General features: G+C 39.2%; 1 long non-coding RNA gene across 1 annotated transcript; it reads left to right on the top strand.

Moving 5' to 3' along the window:
- The first annotated feature begins 369 nt into the window (after positions 1-369).
- LOC116694874 (uncharacterized) lies at positions 370-21,636 on the top strand. Its single transcript, XR_004333299.1, has 4 exons — positions 370-380; positions 7,849-7,857; positions 9,630-9,631; positions 21,502-21,636. It is a non-coding gene; the product is annotated as an uncharacterized LOC116694874 (long non-coding RNA).
- Positions 21,637-22,756: the final 1,120 nt, after the last annotated feature.

A 22,756-nucleotide genomic window follows, 5' to 3' on the forward strand; every position in this document is an offset into this window, starting at 1 on the left:
TCTTTTCAGGACCAGCAGCCAACGAGGTATTTTGTCTTACATGTGCACTTCTATATTTGCTGCAAGCACAATTTGTACCTTTGTTTAACGATGTAATGTTTAATTTATTTTACGTGCTTACTATGTTCATTCATATAGTTCTCACGGCGTGAAGTGGATGCATTGCCCAAAGAAAGAAAGAAGCAAGCAATAAACGCCCGTTCAAAAGAACCAACCTGTGTCTGTGTTGTCGTGAAGAGAGCTACAACAGTACTGACTAAAAGTTGACATATTCCAGTCTGGGATTATTCATCAACATCCATTCCTTTAATTTTATTCTAAATAATCCCTAATTTCTGCTTTTCTAACTTAAACATTAGGGATAATTTCCTATAAATGAGGTTTATTGACCATAAATTCCAAAAATAACTGTAAAACTACAGTTAATAAGTTAGTATTATGTAATGTTACAAACGTCAAAAAAAAGTGACAAACTCTGAAAAATTCAGAATTATTCTGTGATTATGGTTTTTCCTGTTGAAGAAACGGGCCACGCATTTGTGTGCTCAACGTGAGAAATTGTCTCTTGCATCTTGGTGTAGTTTCCACAAGTGCTGCTTCGTGCATGCTAACGCCAGATAGCTGTGATCTTACGCCCAATTTTGGGTCACATTACTGCTGGGGCATGTCTGGTTGTATAGAATTTGGTTTGGAAACTTTTATTTGTGATTTTTCACGGTACAAAGTCGTGCTATGTACTCCGTGGCAGTATCTCCAGCTGAGAGGAGATTCCAGGAGAATCGGAGTTGCAGAAACACACCGGCCAGTCAAAGCAGACTGGGCTTTTTCTAGAGGGGGGGCTTAAACCTTGTGTTGTCTTCCCGTCAAAATTGAAAATCAACACTTTTGTTGACTTTTTTCTTGTTTGTTTTTTAATTTTTTTTAACTTTTTCGTTATGTTTTTGTCACTTTTTTTAACGTTTTCAACACTACGTAACGCTAACTTATTAACTTTAGTTTTACAGTTAATTTTGGAGTTTATGGTCAATAAACCTACTTTATAGGACATTATACCTAAAAGAAAGCAGAAATTTTGAATTATTTAGACTAAAATTAAAGGAATGTATGTTGATTGGTAATCAAAGACTGGAATATGTCTTTCACTCAATACTATTTCAAAACCACTTCAATTTGTTTTTCAAACGCAACAAATTGAAGGAGACACCACGAAATTAATGAAAGTAGAGATTTGTACTTGTCAAAGAGCGTTGTGTGGAATCAATCATGTTATTTTGGGTAATTAAAAAGAACATTGATATAGGAAAACGGGTCAATTTGACCCGAGGACATGGAGAGAGACAGGCGCTGCCATCATGGGCAAGAAAGATAGTGTTATTGAACATTAAAGCATGTCAACATATTCTCAACACAAAATACAAATATGAACCTGAAAAAGCTATATAATAGTTGCTGCGTAGGGCTCTACTCAGCGGCACTGTAGAATAAGGTCTGGCATGCAAGGCTATTAACAAGTTAACATTAATTTACAAGTTGTCAAAACAAAACTTTTTGGATCTTGCCTAATAACAATAATAATAAAAAAAAAATAATAATAATAATAACATTTGCATGATGCCTTCTCCCCTCTGCCTGGCTATAATGCACATTATCCATTGCTATGAAAGTTTCTAAAATACTGGCTAGTTTTCCGCTGTTTCTTTCTTGCAGATTAAAACAGCACAGTTAAAATTAGATGAGAGGTAATTTGTATTTCAAGAGGTTGTACAAGGGGCATTCCAGGCAACATGCCGCTTCTTTGTCCCACATAACTCTCTCTATGTGTGTGCATCTTTAGAAGAGAAGTTGACAAAAGCAATACAGTGTAGTAGCTGTTGCATTGTGCTGTTAATGAGCTTCAAATTAGGCGTGTTTGAAGTTAAAAACAATCTCTAGATGAAAGAGATGTGTAAAAGCATAATGCAAGCGTTAACAGGATCCATGAGTAATGTATTTTTTTTAACAATTAAAGTCTGAGAAAACTGCATTTCAAATGAGTTTACAGTTGAATCACCATTTTATCAGGTGACCTTAGAGAGAACATTGTTTAACTACAGTTGGATGAGTTATGTTTGACTGTATGCTGGATCTTAAGGGACATTACAACTTTGCTAACAAAGCCAAAGATAAAGGAAGTGCAACGACACAAGCCATAGCAGGCCAGCTAATATGACCTATTTTACAACAATATTGATCCGACCGGGCAATCTTATTGGTCAACTAAACATGTATAACTTGCTCAAAACATCATGACAGCACACCTTGCTTATCTCTGAAAACATGACTCCACTTGTTCCATGCCATGAGGTTTAACATTATCAAGTTAACTGGTATTGGGCATGTTTGGATTACATTAGCTGAGCTGGTAACATGGTGCTATGTTAAAAATAGCCTGCTACATTTTGTGGATGTACATAAGCTACATTTTTGAGCAGATAGATATCAACTTATGCAATAACCACATTGCTAAAGGTTGCAAATATTTTTTTAGTGCTTTCATATTCAATTCAATGTTCAAATGTTGGAAAATATTTCCTTTCATTTGTTTTATAAAGTTAATTCAATAAGCAGTTTAGCCGAAGACCATAAGCAGCAGAATTGAGTACACATTAAGTACTGGAAAAAGGGCGATCTGAAAACAAATGGGTGAATCAAACTAGGGGCGGAGCTAGTAATCATACTGTCGAGGAAAAAGTATCATTTTATAGTACATAAAGTGTGTTGTTTGTTTGATTGAATTGCAAGCAGTTCTATTACAGTTAACTTTCATTCACAGTAAGTGTCGTGAGCAAGAGGAAGGGAGGCAGTGACATTCATCACTTTTTTGGGCAGCCCCAAAAAATAAGAAAAGTATGTTGAGAGTAGTGAGAAAATAGGTACTGGTCAGATGACAGAAGTAAACAGAAGGGGAAGAGATTAGTCGATGTTCTTGATATAATAATCATTGCCATTCAGATCGGAAATGGTCAGTAATCTTGAACAACAAACACCACTTCACTGATATCTTTTTTGTTCACTACAGAATGTTCAGAGTAAAGAGAGAGAGTGACCCAAGACAGAAGAGCCAAATTTAGGAAGCCGGGACACAAGAGAACACCTCAATGCACAAGGACGCTATGGTGTCATGGATGAGCTATAAAGCGACCAAGGTCCATGGTGATGTAGCTGAGATGAGTGAAAAATGGCAGTATCTTTCTCACATTGCTTCAGTTACTGCCTTTCTGGCCAAACGGGATTTTCTTTTCGTGGCCACAGTGAGATGAAACCAAGGGAACTTCCGTGAATGTATGCACCTGCTGAAACAATTTGACCCTTTTTTTGTAGAGATACAAAGCTCCTGCCAATTCTACATACCTCTTGCCTTTTACTGAAATGGAAATAATTGGATGTTGCTCTACAGAGGTCACAGCTCAGAGAATTCAAGAAGTCAAAGAATCAAAAATGGATGCAGTAATGGCAGAGAAAGCCGAGGATGTGAACACAGAACAGCTCAATGTTTGTGTGTGTGATGTTCCACCAGAAGGCCACATAACGGAGAGATTCTTGCTATGGTTTAGAAGGTTATAAATTGCAATATATCACAGACTATTGCAATATGTTTAAAATTGCAATAATATTGTTTTGTGGCATAAGTAGCTTGATGATATCACATTGGGAGGCTTCTGGTAATTCCCACCCCTACTGTCTATGTGTTATGCACATGACCTAAACCTGGTTGTTGGCCACACCTGCAAGGCCATTCTCAAAGTCAGTCGTTTTTTTGATCTGATCGAAAATCTCTACTCATTTTTTACTGTGTGTTTAGTCAACCATGCTACCATGTTCAGGCGCACCATGGGCCAGCAAAAGCTCAATGAGAGTTGGTTGGGGTCCTTGATGATGACGGTGGGATTGACCGATTTAACTAACTTGAATCGAGACGCCACACCCTGGTGCTTCTTCCCAAAATAAATAAAGTATAGTGTGCTTGGAATTGCTTTAAAGCCTTAGATTCACAGGTAGAATAAAAAAAAGAAAGTTGTAGGGTAAATTGTCTCATTTTCACTGTGGGAATACAATCTTTTTAACTGTAACAAGGATGCATAGCTAGAGTTCAGTAGGGTGTCACCCTCAGGAAAGAAGCTTCCTCTGAACTGGCTGGTTTGGGTGCGGAGAGACCTGAAACGCCTCCCGGGGGGGGAGTGGAGTGAGCAGTCTGTGGTTGGGGTGGGAACAGTCTTTGGGCACCACCCTCTGCAGTGTTTTCCAGTCATGGACAGAGCTGTTGCCATACCATACTGTGACACAGTTGGTGAGGATGGTCCTTATAGTGCAGCGGTAGAAATTCACCAGGATACAGGTGGACCTGAGGAGACAGGTGGACCTTCTTGAGTCTCAGAAATAAGAGATACTGGGGAGCAACATAATTACATCTCCTTGGTTGTCTAAATACATCTAACATTTATTTTGATAAGCATTACTAATTAATACATGCCAAAGTGAAGTTTTATAATGGACATTGTTGTTGATTGTTGATGGCAATGACTGCAGGCTAACCTTATTAGCTAGCTAGTATCTAGCTCGTAGCATGACATGATTACATCACCTTGGTTGTCTAAATACATGTTTATTTTGATACCCATGTAAAGGATCACAATGAAAACACATTGTTTATCATTGATTTAATAAAATGAAACGGTGAGTTTATGAGTTCGCCAATTAGCTAGCTAGCTATACTATGGCTGTATTAAGAGAATGAACTAGCTAGAAATACTTGTAAGCGACACAACAAAAAAGCTCATGAACGAGCATGTTGCTATGACCACACAAATTAGCACTGTTGACATCAACAGTCAACAACAATGTCCATTATAACACTTCACTTTGGCATGTATTAATTAGTAATGCTTATCAAAAGAAATGTTGGATTATTTAGACAATCAAGAAGATTTAATCATGGTGTGATATTAGCTGGTGCGCCACTAGCTAGCTAGGTTAGCCTTATTGTTTTATTTGCGAGATCTCACAAATGAAACTCAATATTTTGCTAAACAAAGTCAAGTTCTCGCAAAAGTATTTGTCCCCAGTACATGTTTTTTGTTAATGTTTTTTTCCCCCTCCATGTCACCTCTGGGGCTCCATAGCCAAGGCTCCAAGGCCATATCATGGTAAACTACTCACACCACATTGTGCTGCTTCAGTTTCCCATTCATGTGATGTTGTATGGTAATTTAAGTACACATGATTTCAAAAGAATTTAAAGGATGTACAAAGCACACTGCTCACCTTCAGTTGCTCTTACCTAAACCTTTACCCCTGGGAAATCAAGGATTTTGTAAGAAGAATTGACTAATACCCCGGTTTAAAAGAAAAGTACTTTGATTTCAACTGTTGTATTTTTAATCACTCTATGTATAATGGTTTGGTGAAACAATTTTGAGGATCAGTGCTGATGCATTGAGTAAAGAAAAATACATTTAAAAAGGTACCTGGGAAGCCAACAATTTGCTTTACGTGTAAATGGCACCTGTCCTGTGATGATACTTCTGTCAAAACGTTACATTTGATTACGTTGTACCATGCTAAACTCACTTTTTCACACTGAGTATAAAAACTTAAGTTGCAATTAATGAGGGACAGTAAGATAAACGAAAAAGATAAGTTAATTCAATTCAAGACGATAGAGAAGCGACCAAGCTTGTTTACATTCAACATAGCGGCCACCAAACGCTACCAAAGCTCAGCAAACCCGTTGATGCCGCTTCTTCGTCACCCGGATCGTTAGTCTGATTGGTTGAAGGACTATCCAGTTGCGTACAGATTCATTTGAACTATGCCCGTTGGTCCCGCCTCTTGCAGTGCAAATACAGAGCTGACTCTGGAGACCAACTCTCAGTCTCAAATCTTTTGAGAATGGCTTGATCTGGTAATAGCCAAACTAATAATCTAGCATCATCTTATGTAAATGTGCTCATTATAATAGTCCACCCTTGGAGCTCAAAAAAGTCCAAAGCTGCTACAACAGAACATCCAGAACAATCATTATCTGCCAGACATCATCTGTCAGCCTAAACTGGGATGACCAGCTGTTAGTGACTATGCACAGTTCACTGTGAAACACAATAAAATGCAGAGTCCAGTGCATCAACCAACAAATTAACTTTTGAAATCAATACTGTACCAAAGCCAGATCAAATGTAAAAATATAAATTAATAAACAAAACCACACAACAACTTTGTAGTCACCAGTAGCTCCCACCACACAGCTGCACAAGTTGTTTTTGTGATCAACAGCTTCCAAGGGTTTGACTGGAGCCCATGCACACCTCCAGCTGTCACACTTTTGAGCCTGGCCAGGTTGTACCCTGGGGGAGAGACAGGACGATGGAGGGGTCTAAAATTCTAGCTTTGGAAGATACATCTGTGATGGAAGCTCCGGCAAAACTGCATCCCAATGGGCAGGAATCTTGTCACATGGTGAAGAGACCCTATTAGTAGATCAACAGTATGTCCTTGGGTCAAATTTGACCGGTTTTCTGTTCATTTTTTTATTTTTATTTTCTAAAAAAATAGGCCGTAATAAGCGCTGAAAATTTCAATATTAAAAAACTTTGGATATAACATCAAAAAAGCACCCACAACATTGAGCTTGTGACAGAAATGTCTGAAAAAGCAAAAAAAAAAAGTGAACAAAAGGTTTATTTTCATGGTTGACGGGAAGACAACACAAGGGTTAAAAGTCATTTCAGAAAACAAGAACAGGATCACCAAGTGAACCGTATATTACAGTTCATATAGCCCCAGACACTACCATAAATCCCAACTTCCTGCCAGTTCTCTCATTTGCAAGAAAGGTCTTGTCCTAATTTTCTAGTGACATCCTGCTCTAACATTCACTGAATTCCCTGAAAGAAATGTGCCTGTTTACATCGCATCATCATCTTTCCCTACAGCTATGCTCACATTCCAAAGCTCTCTCTATTTACAGTAAGCTCCACTGCCAATGTGTTTGACATGTTCTGTATTCATTTATATGTGTTGTTTCAATGCCACCTGCTCATGTATAGGCCTAATTGATTGGGCTATGCATTAAATGTCTATTTCTCTTGTACATCTATTCAACATGCTATGAAATGAATGACAAAGGCAAGACATGAAGTGAATAATTGTACATTATTGTAATAAATGTATAAATTAGGTCCTGGTGAAGTGATTTGGCCAGATGTGTAACAGTTAATTTCTGTCAAAGTCCTTAGCGCCAAACACCATTAATTTGATTTTATGGACAATTTGCACCTCCTGTCTTGTCTGTTCTCAAATTAAACAACTAGACTATTTAAGCCCCCTTGCTGCCAAAATGGCTGGGCCCAACAGTGACCTAAATCCTGAATGCCATATTACTGGATTTAACCCAGACGTGTGATAAATGACGTGCCAGTATCATCGCAAGTGCACTGGAGCTGGCTGTCAGCCCAAATTTACCCAGGTCCAGACTGCCAAAACCTCGCCAAATCTTGCCTGGCAGGTGGGCATGCACAAACTGGTAGTTTGGTTCCCAAAGGGTTAAGGTTGTTATCAGTTTGACTCAGCTGGTTTCTTGGTAAAAAACAAATCACTCAGTTATAATAGCTTTATTTGTAAAGCCCTTTTAAAACCAAGTTATGAAGTACTGTACAATGCAATAAAATACTTCAGATTGCAGGCCAGATACAGTCCGTGCCAAAACCGGCATTGGAGAAAGGTCTCGGGATATTTGATGTAGGTCTTGCGAATGATGTCATATAAAATCTATCCAAATGAAACTTCAAACATTAAAGTTGCAAATACATACAGATTCACAGAGTATTAATAAACAGGTTTTATTCAAAGTACTAAAGTCAAGGTTTCCAGGGTGGAGAACAGGTCAGATGAATTCCGGAAAGAGCGGGTCAGAGAGAGAGAGAGAGAGAGAGAGAGAGAGAGAGAGAGAGAGAGAGAGAGAGAGAGAGAGAGAGAGAAAGAAGAGAGAGAGAGAAGAGAGAGAGAGAGAGAGAGGAGAGATCCGTCTATGGCAGGAGTGGAGCGGTAGCACAAGTCAGGTTCCAATGGCAGCAGGAGGCACAAGAGAAGGGATCAGGACAGGCAAACATAAAAGTAGACTAAACAAATAGATAAAGGCTTGGCAGGAGCAGGACTAACCCCCGATTGCCACCAACTGCAGAACGGCTGTGGATCCGCTCCGGAAGAGCGGCGGAGTCAATAGGTTTCCGTTAAAGTCAAAGTGTGTATTTCCACGGACTGCAGAACGGCTGCGTTCCGACTCCGTCCCAGCTCCAACGATCCCTCCGGAGCAGATACGCAGAGCTTCTATTTTTGCCGGACACCGGAGAGCTCTGCAGCAATTCAGCACACGGCAGATAGTGCAGGACAGGAAGTCGAGCACAGAAACAAAACAAAAGTTTTATTTTCAAAATAAAATACTCACGGCAGATCATATTTCCCTGCACTACACCTGGAAAATGTCATAATGGGTGGAGACTGGCCTGAAGTCAACAGGTTTTGTGGTTCTGCTTATATAAACTACATTCTATTATATTGCAAACGCATATATAAATTTCAAATGTAAAATTTCAGCTGTCAGTCATGGCCGCAGTTGGTGGTCCATGGTAACTATGGCAGTCTTGACTGTGATCTGACACAAAGTGAAGGAATGACCAGGTATAAGAAGCAGAGGTTGATTGTGGTAGATGAGAGGCATCTGGAACCCTGACTCCCACACACCAGACTCCACTCCTGCAATTAGGACAGACAGAGGGAGGGAGAGACCGCGACGCTACCTAGGAGCAGCAGGCCTAACAGCAATGTTAAAGCTGCAAGAATCTTTTAGCTCTGTATTTTGGTTTAATGGCCTGCAACTATTCATGCACACCTCGTTTAGCATGCATCTGTTTTCAGCTAAATAGCTCTGATGTACCTTACTCTCAGCTAATAGACAAAGTTACTATCTGGTAACTATCTGGTGAACACAATGTAGCATTTGGCAGCCAAAGAGACTTATTTTCTTTTAGGAGTTGGTGGAGACCAAAAGTGAGCTGAAATAAAACTCAATATTGGACTTAACACATGAATGGAAACAGGAATCTACATGAATGATAATGTAGCTGCCTGTCTGCTGGTTGTGTAAATAGGTAACTGTTTACTAATGTTCACCATATTAACTGTCATTATGTATCTTAACTTTCTGCCTCCACAGACCTTCTTCAGCGCATCATAGCTTCAGTGGTGATGAAACATCAATATTGTATTTAGCTTGTGTCTCCCAAGTTGCCAAATAAATCAGTTGATGCAAGTTTAAAAGAATAAAACCTCAGCAGGTTTAATATTTTATTTTAAATTTATTAAGTTGGGGGACTTGCCAGAAAATGATTAAAAGAATGGGCAGACGCCAAAAACATCCTGGCTTTTAGTCCCTAGAAGGAGCCAAGTAGTTCTCACCGTGACTAGTAAATTGATTTTGACATGAACATTTGGTGGAGTGCACCTTTTAACTCATCTTTTCAGCTAATTTCTGCAGTACTGAGAATGGTATTTCAGTGTGGTCTTAATAGATCATTTAACCCTAAAAGAAAACACAGCAGTTTTCCACATGACCCAAGCGGAGAACTCAGAATCAACATCCCATCTGCTGTGCACTCTGAAAGCTGAAAGTATTGCTCAAGAAGCAAATGGACGTGCGATTTGTGTGCCCCTTGCTGTGTAAACAAACTTTATTGCGCCTTTTCTGTTACAACGGGAGTCATTTTATTTGCCTAGATGATGAACAGTATAATTAAATGCTGTTTGGTAGAAGATTCATGATGCACTTAATTGTTGGGAACACCAAACATTCGCCCTGACTTGGTAGATATTAAAAATGGTGATTTGCTATCTCCTTAGAGTAGAGTGACCTGCCATGAGTTATTGGGAGTAATTCCAGTCCCATTAAGAATTCTCCTGGTATGTTAATGGAGGTTAATGAAATGACCAAGAATCCATAGTCATTTAAAAAGGTGAGGAAGAGTAAGAGAAATATCCACTGAGAGTTTCTCCACTGAACCTTGATGAGTCTTTTGTTATTAAAAGGACAAATAAGTGACAATAGTGAGCAGGTTATAAATCATAAATGTTCCAAAATGAACTTAATAAATGTTCTTGTCTATTCCCATGGGTGCAGAGAAAGTGAGAGTGAAGGAGCTTTAAAGCCTCGGCTCTGTTTAGCAGTCTGCAGGTAACCAGGCGGAGAAATTATTGCACCAAACTGCTTTTTCTCGAGTGTTGCCTCCCTCCCAGTGCAACTAAAACAGCTCGGGATGTATTATGTTTATCTCAGCTGTTCATCTTGATATGTGTCTCCAGATGCTTTGAAGTAGGTGCTTAGCTCCTGAAAGCTGCAGCCCATTCACATCTTAATGAAAAAATCACCTAGTGAAATATGTGAGGCACCCTATTGATGAAATGGAAATGGGAATGCTGACCCAGCAGCATCGTTCAAGTACTGACATAAATTACCAATTCGGGCCTTGTTCCTTTCTTATCAGTACAACCAAAGGGAGAACTCACAAGGACAATTAATTTTAAATTAACGCAATTTAAAAAGACATTTTGTTAAAATATCCCTCACATCAATGTATTTCTCAGTTTTTTTATGGTGGTGTATTTATGGCAACGTGCTCCGAAGGAAGTATTAATGAGGACAGAATGTACTATGAAGGTGATCAAGAGAAACTCAAGAGGTTATCGAGACACTTGACACCATTAAGGAAGATATTTAACTTCACCAATTTGTATACTAGATTTTATAGCAAATAAAAAAATCCTAAAGCGGCAGCAGCTAAAATCAATATTTTAAAAAAAAAGATAAAAACCACAGATAATTATCAACTGAATCTGCAGCTCCCCTCAGCTTTACAGAGCTTTATATTGAGTTTTAGCTTATTGTTTACCTGTCCTGTACTCGCGCAGCAGACAGCTGTTTTCAGAGAAAAAGCACATTGAACCCCCTGCACGCTACCTACTTAGTACCAAACAGCAGACCGACACATTTAGTGACTGGTGAACTAATTGCAGCATTTAGCAGCTAAAAAGAGCCAGCTATTTTTCTTACGAGCTGGTTGAGACCAAAAACAGAGCTAAAAGTGAGTGACTATTGGACCAGTGTATCAGCATACAGTATCTCTAAGTGTTGAACTATTTTGTAAATTACACTATTTTGTGATGTAGCAATTTACTGCAACTTAACCCTCATGTTGTCTTCGGGTCAAAGTTGACTTGTTTAATGTTTTTTTTAATATCTGAAATAAAGGAAGTTGAAATAGAGGTACATTTGTTTGGAAAAAGCGTCAAAATCGATGAAAAAAAAATACAAAAACTTCATAAAAAAACTTAGTAAAAACCAACAAAAACATTGAGATAAGGGGAAAAATTGTGTTTTCATGGTCATAGGGAAGACAACACAAGGGATTTTTTTTTCTTGCTTAGTTAAAGGTTCTGTAGGCCTCTTTGATTCCACTTGACCCACTAGCGGGCCAATTAAGCACATGTTGTAGGTAGGTGGCAAAGATTTGTTAACCAACAATTTCATGTTGGTTTTCCAGTAATGGGCCTAACATGTTGCACAATACCATTTTTTTTAATTTGGTTAAACACTGGGATCCAACATAATAAAAATAGGTTTGAAGTATGCATAGTATGCACAATCCAAATTTTCTTAAAAACTTGCCATTTTCAGTGTGTAACATTACTTACTTGCTCCAGGGTTCTGTTTGTTGTTCACAAAGAAAGCAGTGAGGGACATTATCTGTTAAATGAACTGTCAATGATTCAGACTAGATGCTGCTTGATGAGTTTTCTATAATTGTCATTGAAAACTTCAAGATTTTATAGGCAACATTTCAAATACAGCTCAAAGAAAGAAAGAAACCATCTCATTTGGCAACCAAATCACAGCACCCATCCTGTCAGCAAGGCACAAGGACAAGTACCAATTTCCCAGGGAGTGAAGGAATACACCAGGTTGCCTTTTTATATGCAATTCCAGATGCCTCATTAGGGCTTGATGTCTTTCATCATTATTCTTTCATGTAATTCTGTAGCACCCAGCATCTGCACTCTTCTCACAGTGTTAGTTATTTATGTAAATCAGTTTCATCAAAAAGCAAATAAACATCCTTTGAAAAAAAAAAAAAAAATCACTAGGTGAACAGACTAGATTGGACCCAATCCTATGGAGTTTATAACTTACACAATCAAGAAATGGAAACACCAACTGTCTTTTTCCATTCACTGCCTCAACCAGGTGTCTGCCATTTAAGATGCCACATTGTGAGGCTCCTATAACCAAATTTATTCAATTCAATTCATTTATTTCTTTCAGTAACCATTTAGACCTATCAACAATAAAAGTCCATTTGACTAGAGGAGTTACATTCTGAATGATGTATACAAAAATCACATCACTTAAATTCTCAGATCTGGGCCATTAACCAGGGTTACTTGAAGTCTCAAGACAGGACAAAATAAACTGACCAATAACATTTCAAGTTTTTTTTTTTCAAGTCTGATCTGACATGGATATAATTAACTTGACTGTATCAAAGGGGAAACCGACAATGACAGTGATCACCACTGCATGGTTCCTCAGGTCAGATGGTTTGATCGATGATCAATGGTTTGTTGCAGCCGATCCGTAGCCGTTACGCATCCGTTGGAAAGTGGGGGTAAGAATTTCTACTGAGCAATAAAGGTCCCATATTCTGCTCAGTTTTAGGTTCATACTTGTATGTAAAAACACGTTTACATGCTTTAATGTTGAGGTTGTTCTCAAACTGTCTGCCTGAATACATGTGTATTTGTACCTTTCACATAGCACTTTGATCAATTGTTGCCGTAAATTATGTTATTGATGCTTCTGCATCTGCTGATGAAGTCAATGTGATATGGCTAAAAAGCTCAAGAAAAAGCAGGTAAGTGAACCTTGAACGTATCTCAGCCTCAGGTAGTGACTGAAGACAAATATAAGAGACCTACGTAGGTTGAGAAATGATGTCAAAATGATGTAAATACCTTGCACAACTCATAAGAGATTTTAAAAGTGCAGTAGATCAGAGATGATGTGGAACTGACACACATTATATATATAATACAAAATACAGCTTCATTGTACCAGAAGCAATAGAACAACAAGGATTTAAGTGAAAAGTTGTATTAATATTTGTATTCCCGTACCTCCAGATATTGGTTCTACCAGTTGTGATAAATGTCATCTAACCAAGTAATTAGTTAGATCTTGGAGCACAGGGATAATGCTAACATACATCTAACATGTTATAATAAAACCTCCAAATAGCAAAATTAATTTGGAGGAGAATGAAGGTGACGGGTAACTCAGTCTGTTGTAAACATCCAACCATTCCAATCCATTTCACCCACTAAAGAAATATAGATTCACACAGCAATGTTAAAAGGTTTTTGACAAACACAGTGTTAAACATAATTGAACTGGGTGTCTCTCAAGTATTGCTATGCAGAGGATGCACTTGTGGGTGTAACCTTATTACAAAGGCTTTCACCCTGTAGAGGTGCATACTCCTAAATAAGCCAGATTCTACTTTAACTTGATTGTTGTTGCTGCATCTACTCAAAGTTTATGGGGGGATAAATAAACCCTCAAAGCAGGTCTTGCAGTGTTTAACTCCAATGGCCCAGCTGAATGGGAGTATTAGAAAACAACCCTTGCTGCACTGACTTGAGCATGTCGATAACACAAAGTAGAGCCACAGCCAATCTTTTACCACATCGGATAAAAAAAAAAGATTTCAAAATAAATGGCTCATGCATCTGTAGCCAAGTATCTAGGTGCAAGGATGAAACCCAAGCTGTAAGATCTGCATACAGAGTGACACAATAGCTTCAGACAGTCTCCATATGGGCCTTTGGAGCCGGTAAAATTGAAAATGAAAGCACAGATGCTGTCGCAATACATCGGGGGTTCACAATTCAACAAAGAGTCTTAGAACTGTCAGGATGTGGCAAAAGGACTCTGACTAGTGTTGCTGAGGAGAGGCGCCTTCTGACAGCTTCACTTAGTGCATCATCCTTGTTTGAATAGGAGCCAAATTATCATATTTCATATGTCAGTCAAAAATGAAAAGATGATTGTTATCTGCTGGCTAAAGCAACACAGTGAAAGTGGTTTTTTTTTTCAATTCCAGATAGTTAATCTGCTTTATGAAGTACTTTTGATTAAAGACTTTAATAAGTTTCAATCCATTTAGCCTTCTTAAAAGTAATCAAACTTAGCAAATGCCTCAAATTCCCTTAGACTTATCTTTTAATGGGTTATTTTAATGGGTAGTGCTAATCCAAATATCTAAATTATTATCAAGATAGAGTAATCATATTGATGCTAGACTCTGTGCATCTGATATATCTGCCTTGTCTATCTCTGCAGCCGTGCTGAACCCTCTAATTGGCCTCTGTAACCTTTTATGCAGAGCACAGGCTGCTACGCTGAGCTTTTGCCAATTAGATGAAACTAATTATTTGACAAGTTATTTTATGACATCTCAAGCTCGCTGGTATTTCCAACCCTGTGTCTACTGTGTTAGTATCTACAGGTTCATGTTTAAACACTTCCTGCACAGCTCATAGGAAATGGCCGTGTAGCTTGACATTGCAGTGCTTTTACCTTTGTGGAATATCAAATGTAGCAGTGTAATAGCTAGCGGGATTCATCTGTAATACTGTAATAATAGAAATTTAAAAAGCAGAGGACATCTGAGTAAAATTATCACAGCTTGAAGCAGGGACCACCATCACAATTGTTGGAATGATCATATTTTTGTGTTGGCCATCATAACTGATATTGGACTGAATCTCTTACGACCACTGTGCCAGTTTAATTGAGTATTTTAAAGCTGCACTAATCGATATTGTAGTGACGCTGCAGGACTAACATGGGAGAGACTCTTGGGGACTTCATTGGGGGAAGTTGTTGCTCCTGGTTCAGCCGATTAGTCTGAAGTTCATGAAATGTACTGCTGCTTTCAAACTCAAGTATCAAATTTCTTCAAGCTAAGAATCACTCTTACCCCACCAGTTATTTAAACTCCAGAGGTCTCAAGTACTGCATGTATGCACTGAGGAGACGAGACGTGTGCAAATCTTTCAGGAGAGGAAGAAAGTTTATGAAACCTTTGACAAGGAACAGTTAATCAAAAATATCTAGGCTATAGTATATAGGCAGGTCAGTTAATAGCAAAAATGTATAATAGTATTATCTTATGTTGTTATTTATTATAATATGTTATTCTAAAGAAATCTATTTTAGTATTATCAGATTTATTTATATTTATTTTAAATGTTCCACTACTATTGTTATGGTTTCATTTTTTTCATCCTGTTTTCCATTCCTTCTTTGTGTTTCCTCCCGGGTCTTGTGTTAGTGTCTTGTTTCTCCCCGGTCTGATGTTGTTGGTCTCGTCTTGTGTTCCCCTGAGTGTCTGCATGTTCTGTTTCCTGTTTTATTTTGAAGTCTGTTTTTTGTCTCGTCCTGCTTTTAGTTCTACTTCCTGTGTCTTCCCGCTCTTGTGATTACCTGATGTTTTCCACCTGCTTACCTGCCCTCTTGTCACCTGCCTCTTGTTACCTTGTGCATTTAATGTCTGTGCCTCGCTTGTCTTTTGTCAGATCCGTTTGCCTTACTTGGCCTAGTGTGGTCTACACGTGCGTACCAGTGTTTCTGTCGGCGTCTCCAGTTGTCCTGCCCATTTTCTCCCCAGGATGTCTTCCCTGCCACTACCTTCTCCGTGAGTTCTTCTCCCCGTGTGTTTTTCTCCCCTTGAGTGGTCCTTCCTTTGAGGTTTTGCCAGCCTCTGTGCTTTAGTTTTAGTTTTTTCCCTGTTCCTCATATTTCGTCTTTTTGCTTGGACTCTGTTTTGCCTTTTGTGATAATAAACCCTTTTTTGAAACCTTTTCCGCCGGCCTGCTCATCTCTGGATCTCGGTCCTCCATCCCTGAGATCATAACAATCGTACATGTATTTTATCACTTTTAGTGCACCCTTGGGCTGTCACAAAAAAATGTGCTACACAAGGACAATAAAGAGCTTGAACTTTCCAATGTGTATATCATGGAACTCACAGATTTCAAAACATGCAAGTAAAAACGGTTTTGTGAGGCAGGGCACCTTTAATGATTCTTTATTGTCAAAGGTGTGTAGAAAGTGAACTCCGGTTAGGAAATTCACCATTCCATGTGAATTTATCTAAGAATATTCTTAAATAAGATCATCTATTCAGTGAGTGGTCCATGCCTATGTCATCATTCAAAATCCTGTTGGTGGTAAACAAGTGGCTTGAATCTAAGATATACACCGTGCAAAATTATGCAAGTTGTCTTGCTGAGGATTTCTGGTACTGTAACAAATACATTGCTCTCAGTCAATCAAATGTTAAACTTCATCTGAATATTTAAAAAAGGAAAAGTGAGTTAAAACTTTCCCATCTCCATCATTTTAATTTTTTAGAGTAAGAATAAAACTTACTATTGACATTTCAAGAAATATTCAGTGACCGATATAGCCACCCTTCTTTTCAATAACTGTCATGAGCCTTCCATCCATTGAATATGTTAGTTTCTTGATATGTTGATCAACTTTTTGTGCAGCAGCAACCACAGCCTCCCAAATGCTGTTCAAAGAGGTTTATTGTCTTCCCTCAGTGTAAATCTCACATTTCAGAAGGTTTCAAAGGGGTTTAGGTCAGGTGAGGAAGGGTGCCATGTCATTATTCTTCTTCTTCAAGGCCTTTGCTGGCTAGCCACGCATTTGAGTGCATGTGATGGAGCATTGTCGTGCATAAAAACCATGGCCTTCTTGAAGGATATAGACTTTTTTCTGTAGTTCAGTAGTTTTGGGAGTAGATTTTAAGTCCATCTTCAACCGGAAAAGGTCCAACCAGCTAATAAAAGCCGCCCATACCAGTACCCAACCTCCACCTTGCTAGGGTCTGACTCAAAGTGGAGCTCTGTGCCCATTAGAGATCAAGGCACGGGCCCATCCATCTGGTCCATCAAGAGTCACTCTCATTTCATCTGTCCATAAAACCTTTGAAAAATCTGACTTCAGACATTCTTGGCCCAGTCTTGACGTTTCAACTTATGAGTCTTGTTGAGTGGAGGTCGTGTTTCAGCCTCTTACTTGGCCCCTGTCTCTGAGCACTGAGCACCTTGTCCTTCTGGACACTCCGGATAGGTTGCATTTCTGGAATAAGGCGGCATTGGAGGTTGATGGGTTCCTTGTAACTTTACGTTTAATTCTTCTTAGTCTCTAGCAGTTAATCTGCATCTTTTTTTAATGTTTGCTATTTGCAACAAAACGTTCGGTGATCACGCCTCAATATCTTTGCTGCTTCAAGAGTGCTGCCTCCCTCTGAAAGCCATTTTACAATTTTGACTTTCAGAGTCTGTTAAATCTCTTTTTTAGTCCATGTTGTCTGAGGTAAAGAAGCTGCCTAATTACACACACCTTGATATATAACTTTAGGCCACACCCTCCCTCTTTAAACAAATACACATCCCCTGATAATGCTTAAATCAAATTAGCATTTAATTTTATATACTGTAGCTTTGAATTGGAAAATATGCATGCAAATTCCAATAAGGTCAAAATACTCACTCGCCTAATATTTGTGCACACAGTGTAGTCCTACACTTCACTTGAATTACAACCGAGATGCTTCATAAATAACTAAGTGCAGGATTGAGCCAAGAGTTTTTTTTTTTACTCAATTCTTAGCAGTGTTCTTGTGAGTATTTCAATCAGGAGATAACAATGCAAATAGCAGCTCAAATAAAATGTACAAAGTCTTTGGCGATTAGACTCCATCGCTATACGAATCCTTCGTTGGTCTTTATATAGGGGTAGAGAACCATCAGACCCCCCGATAGAATCTAGACACCGGTGGTGGCGATGAAGGAGCCTGGAGACCAGGCCGAAGGAGGCACCGGACCGGTCGGCTGGAGTAGAGGACTGGAGGTGGAAGGGTGGGTGGAGGGTTGCACTCTTTGCCTGCAACGACAGCTGATAGCAAAGAGAGAAACCATTATTTAAAGCAGGGTTTTGACTCTGTGATTGGCCCTTTCCATTGTGTAACGATTCTGAGTGGTTTAGCAGGAAGGTGAACGCCTCCAACAGCTGATTGGAGTTAGGTAGAGCATTGATTAAGTGAGGGTTTTCTTAAAAGGATTGACACTGGGATACATTTCAATCAGGAGATACTAGTTGCAGATATGTTGTTGTGGTTTGGGGTTTTTGTTTGGGTTTATTTCTTCCCTTTCTCTGGCCTCCTTGTGTTTTTGTGTTAGTTTTCTCCCCATTCTTGAATTGTTGGTCTTGTCTTGTGTTCCCCTGGGTGTCTGCTTGTTCTGTTTCCTGTTTTATTTTGAAGTCTGTTTTTTGTCTCATCTTGCCTCAAGATTTACTTCCTGTGTGTTCCTGCTCTTGTGATTACCTGATGTTTTCCACCTGATTCCCTGCCCTCTTGTCACCTGCTTCTCGTTACTTTGTGTATAAAATGTTTGTGCTCCCCTTGTCTCTTGTTAGAGCCTTCTGTCTCGTCCCTGACGTCATCTCCAAGTGCCTGCCTGTGAGTCTTCCCCTGTGCCCGTTTTTATAATTTTGGATTCCCCTGTGCCTGTTTTGGATGTTGGATGTTGCTTTTTTGCTCCGTGTCTTTTGTTTAACTGTTCTCAATAAAGCCTTTTGAAGCTCCCTTCTGCTCTGCTTTTGGGTCCTCCTTCCTACCTCATCACATATGTGACAGTTATACACCGCATGATAAAATGTACATTTACTAGGATAACAGCTGAATTGAATTAGGATGGCATCATAGTTAGGTCTTCCTGAAAGAATTCACGTTGAGCTACATTTCTTAGTGGCTTGATAAAAATGGACCCTGGTTTAGAAAAGGGAGCGCTACAATATTTTAATATTAAAAATATCTAATGTCTGTATGTAATACAGGACCCCCCATTTGTTCCCACGCTACATGAATGCCCTATCTCACAATGTTAACAAAAGTGAAAAATCATTTGCTATCCACCCTGTGAATCGAATGACCAAGCGGGAAACACAACCTACTTGACGGAGGTAATTATCACCCATCTATGCTGACTACGCTCCTTAGATCTGTCTATCTCTTTAGCATCTTTTTGCTCACAAATTTGGTTTAGCCGTTTTGAGCAAAAATGCTCACATCTTAACATTTACAAATGTTTTAATTGTAAATGTCAGCTTAATCAAGCTGGGGAAAATATTGTATTTGCCTGTTGTATGTTCAGCCGACCTTTACCAGGCAGTGATGTTGCCTGTCACAATCTAATGAATGAAGGAATTTCCTCAGGTGTCTGAGGTCACAGTCTACAGTCATACTACAGTCCCTGACAAAAGTCTTGTCGCTAGTGTACAAATTGACCTGAAGCGCCGCTGAAATATATTTCTAATCAAGATTTATTTACAAGAAACGGCTAATTTTAATCCCAACAGTTTCTGTAATAATGTTTCAGTGCAAAAAGAAACTGTCAAAAAGTATTCTAACATTCAGAGCTTGGTAAAGCCCATTGAGTCAATTTTTGCAAAGACATAAGTGTTGTCGCCTTGTCATATGAGCTTCACCTGTGACTAATAATGGACCAATTAGGTCTCAGGTGTGTATAAAAACAACCCCAGTACACTAGACCTTCACATCAACTGCAACTAGACCTCTGCAAACATGCCTAAGATTCACCCTGAGACTAAAGTTTTGATTATCAAGAGGCTGAAGACCAGATCCACCGCTGATGTGGCAGACACCTTTAATCTGTCTCAGCGTCAAGTAGAGGATTAAGCAAACATTTGAAGACACTTGAGATGTTTTTGACAAGCCCAGGTCAGGCAGACCCACTCAAGACAACTGCTCGAGAGGACCGTTTGGGTTAGGGTTAGGGGGGGTTAGGGGGTTAGGGTTAGGGGTTAGAGTTAGGGTTAGGTCGAAAATCCAAGGCCAGCCCATTTTCCACTGCAGCAGAGCTTCACCAGACCTGGTCCCCTGAAGTCCCTGTGTCAACCAGAACGGTTTGTTGGATTCTGTCTCAAAATGGCCTCCATGGTCGAATCAGTGCCCAGAAGCCAGCACTAAACAAAAGACAATTGAAAAACCGTGTGGCATTTGCCAAGGCCCACAGCCTGCTAAAAGGATGGACGCTGGAGAAGTGGAAGAAAGTGGATTTTTCAGATTAATCTTCTGTTGAATTACACCACAGTTGCCGCAAATATTGCAGGAGACCTACTGGAGCCCGCATGGATCCAAGATTCACCCAGAAAACAGTGAAGTTTGTGGCGCAAAAAACATGGTCTGGGGTTACATCCAGCATGGGGTGTGCGAGAGATCTGAAGGGTGGAAGGCAACATCAATAGTCTCAAATACCAAGAAATCTTAGCTACCTCTTATATTCCCAACCATCAAAGACGCCAAATTCTCCAGCAGGATGGTGCTCCATCGCATACTTCCATCTACACTTCAAAGTTCCTTAAGGCGAAGAAGATCCAGATGCTCCAGGCCGGCCCAGTCACCAGACATGAACATCATTGAGCATATGTGGGGTAGGATGAAAGAGGAAGCATGGAAGACCAAACCAAAGAATATTGATGAACTCTGAGAGGCATGCAAGACTGCTTTCCTAGCTATTCCTGATGACTTCATCAATACATTGTATGAATCCTTGCCAAACCGCATGGATGCAGTCCTTCAAGCTCATGGAAGTCATACAAGATATTAAATTTGAATCTCACAGCACCTCTATTTAATTTGCTGACATATTTTAGTATTTGTAGTAAATTTGTTCAATTTATGTATAGGCAACAAGACTTTTGTCTTGCCAAAATTTGACCTTTCTGTCTTGTTTAAATAATAAATCTTTTTTTAGTGAAACTAATTTATTTCAGTGCATTGGACATCATTTGGGAGGGTTTTACCTTTTCATATGAGCTATTTCTTACACCAATTGATTAATTAAAAGTCAGGTTAATAGCAGGTGTTTCTACAAAATAGATAAGCGACAAGACTTTTGTCAGGGACTGTATGCTTGCATTGCTTACTAATTTGACCAAAATGTAGTATGCTGTATGCAAACAAAAGCAAAATCTGCAGTATACCAAAAATACCAGGATGCATGAACTGGAAATGTTTCATCACTAAATTCACTTCTGAAACTTTTTGATGCGAGAAATCCACTGTGTAGAGCTCGGATATGGGCAGCTTTAGGAAAATTGATGTCTAATTGCAAATTTGCTTGGACGTTGTTGGAGTTTAAAAGCTCCACAGTGTGACGTGACAGCCAGCTGGTGCCTGCCAGGTCGCTGGCTGGCCGCCCGGCCGGTCCACCTTCACAGACCCGCTGTGAGCTGGCTGGAGCTCCATCAGGAGACTGGAGAGAGGCGTTTGTTTCCCCGATCGTTTGTTTAAATAACTCAACACAAATATCCATTATAAGATTAACTGGAACCTGTGCTTGTCTTTTCGGAGTTATAAAGCTCCACAACAGATTGCGGCCATAACGTAAACAAGCTTGCTGGCTTACTGTCACTCTCTCTCTCTCTCACACACACACACACACACACCACACACACACACACACCACCCACGAGGAGAATTGCCTGTCTTTTTTACAGACTTATATAAATAAATTATAACTTTTCAGTTCATTATTATTTTTGTATTTGCTAATTTCACATGAATAAGGTTTTAAAAACTTAAGTTTCAGTTTGTAAGGTAGAGCAATGGTGACATTCTACAAAATGTATTATGTAGACTTAAGTGACCACACCAAAGCATGAGATAAACCAGCTATCACGTTCACTGTGTTATGAGGCAAAGCATTAAGAGATTGTTGTAGCAACCTACGTAATAATAACTTAGATTAATGTAGCGCATTTCATGAAAACCCCCTCACGCTTTACACAAGTACAGGGGGACAAGGTAAAAGAAAATACAACACAAACGGGAAAGGAATAAAACGTCTGCGCTAAATGGAAGGGGGACGTAATTTAATCTAGGCTACAGACGTAAAACCACATTGTAAATTTATTTTATCAATTAAATAGACTTACTATATACTTGAGGACCAAATAAGGGAATGATTTTGAATAATTTACAATCTCGTAATTGTCTATATCTGTTGACAGCCAAACCAAAGAGAAGCCAATAGAATCTAATAGAGAGATAAACGCAGTGCTAAGGCTATCATTCTCAACGTCCACATGAATATTAAAATCCCCTACAATAATAACTTTGTCCGTTTTTAGCACTAAGTTCGATAGAAACTCTGCAAATTCGGATAAAAATTCAGAGTATGGACCAGGTGCTCGGTACACTATAACAAATAGAACTGGTTGCATTGATTTCCAACTTGGGTGTGAAAGACTAAGAACAAGACTTTCAAATGAGTTATAATTTAGTTTAGGTTTAGAGCTGATTAGTAGACTAGAATCAAAGATAGCTGCAACTCCACCTCCTCGGCCTGCGCCTCGAGGAATGTGAGTATTAATATGACTGGGGGGGGTGGATTCATTTAGACTAACATATTCTCCATTACCCAGCCAGGTTTCAGTAAGACAAAATAAATCAATATTAGAATCTGATATCAATTCATTTACTAGTACACCTTTAGAAGAGAGAGATCTGATGTT

Source organism: Etheostoma spectabile, chromosome 2 (assembly GCF_008692095.1).
Source record: "Etheostoma spectabile isolate EspeVRDwgs_2016 chromosome 2, UIUC_Espe_1.0, whole genome shotgun sequence".
In the NCBI taxonomy this organism is placed as follows: Eukaryota; Metazoa; Chordata; class Actinopteri; order Perciformes; family Percidae; genus Etheostoma; species Etheostoma spectabile.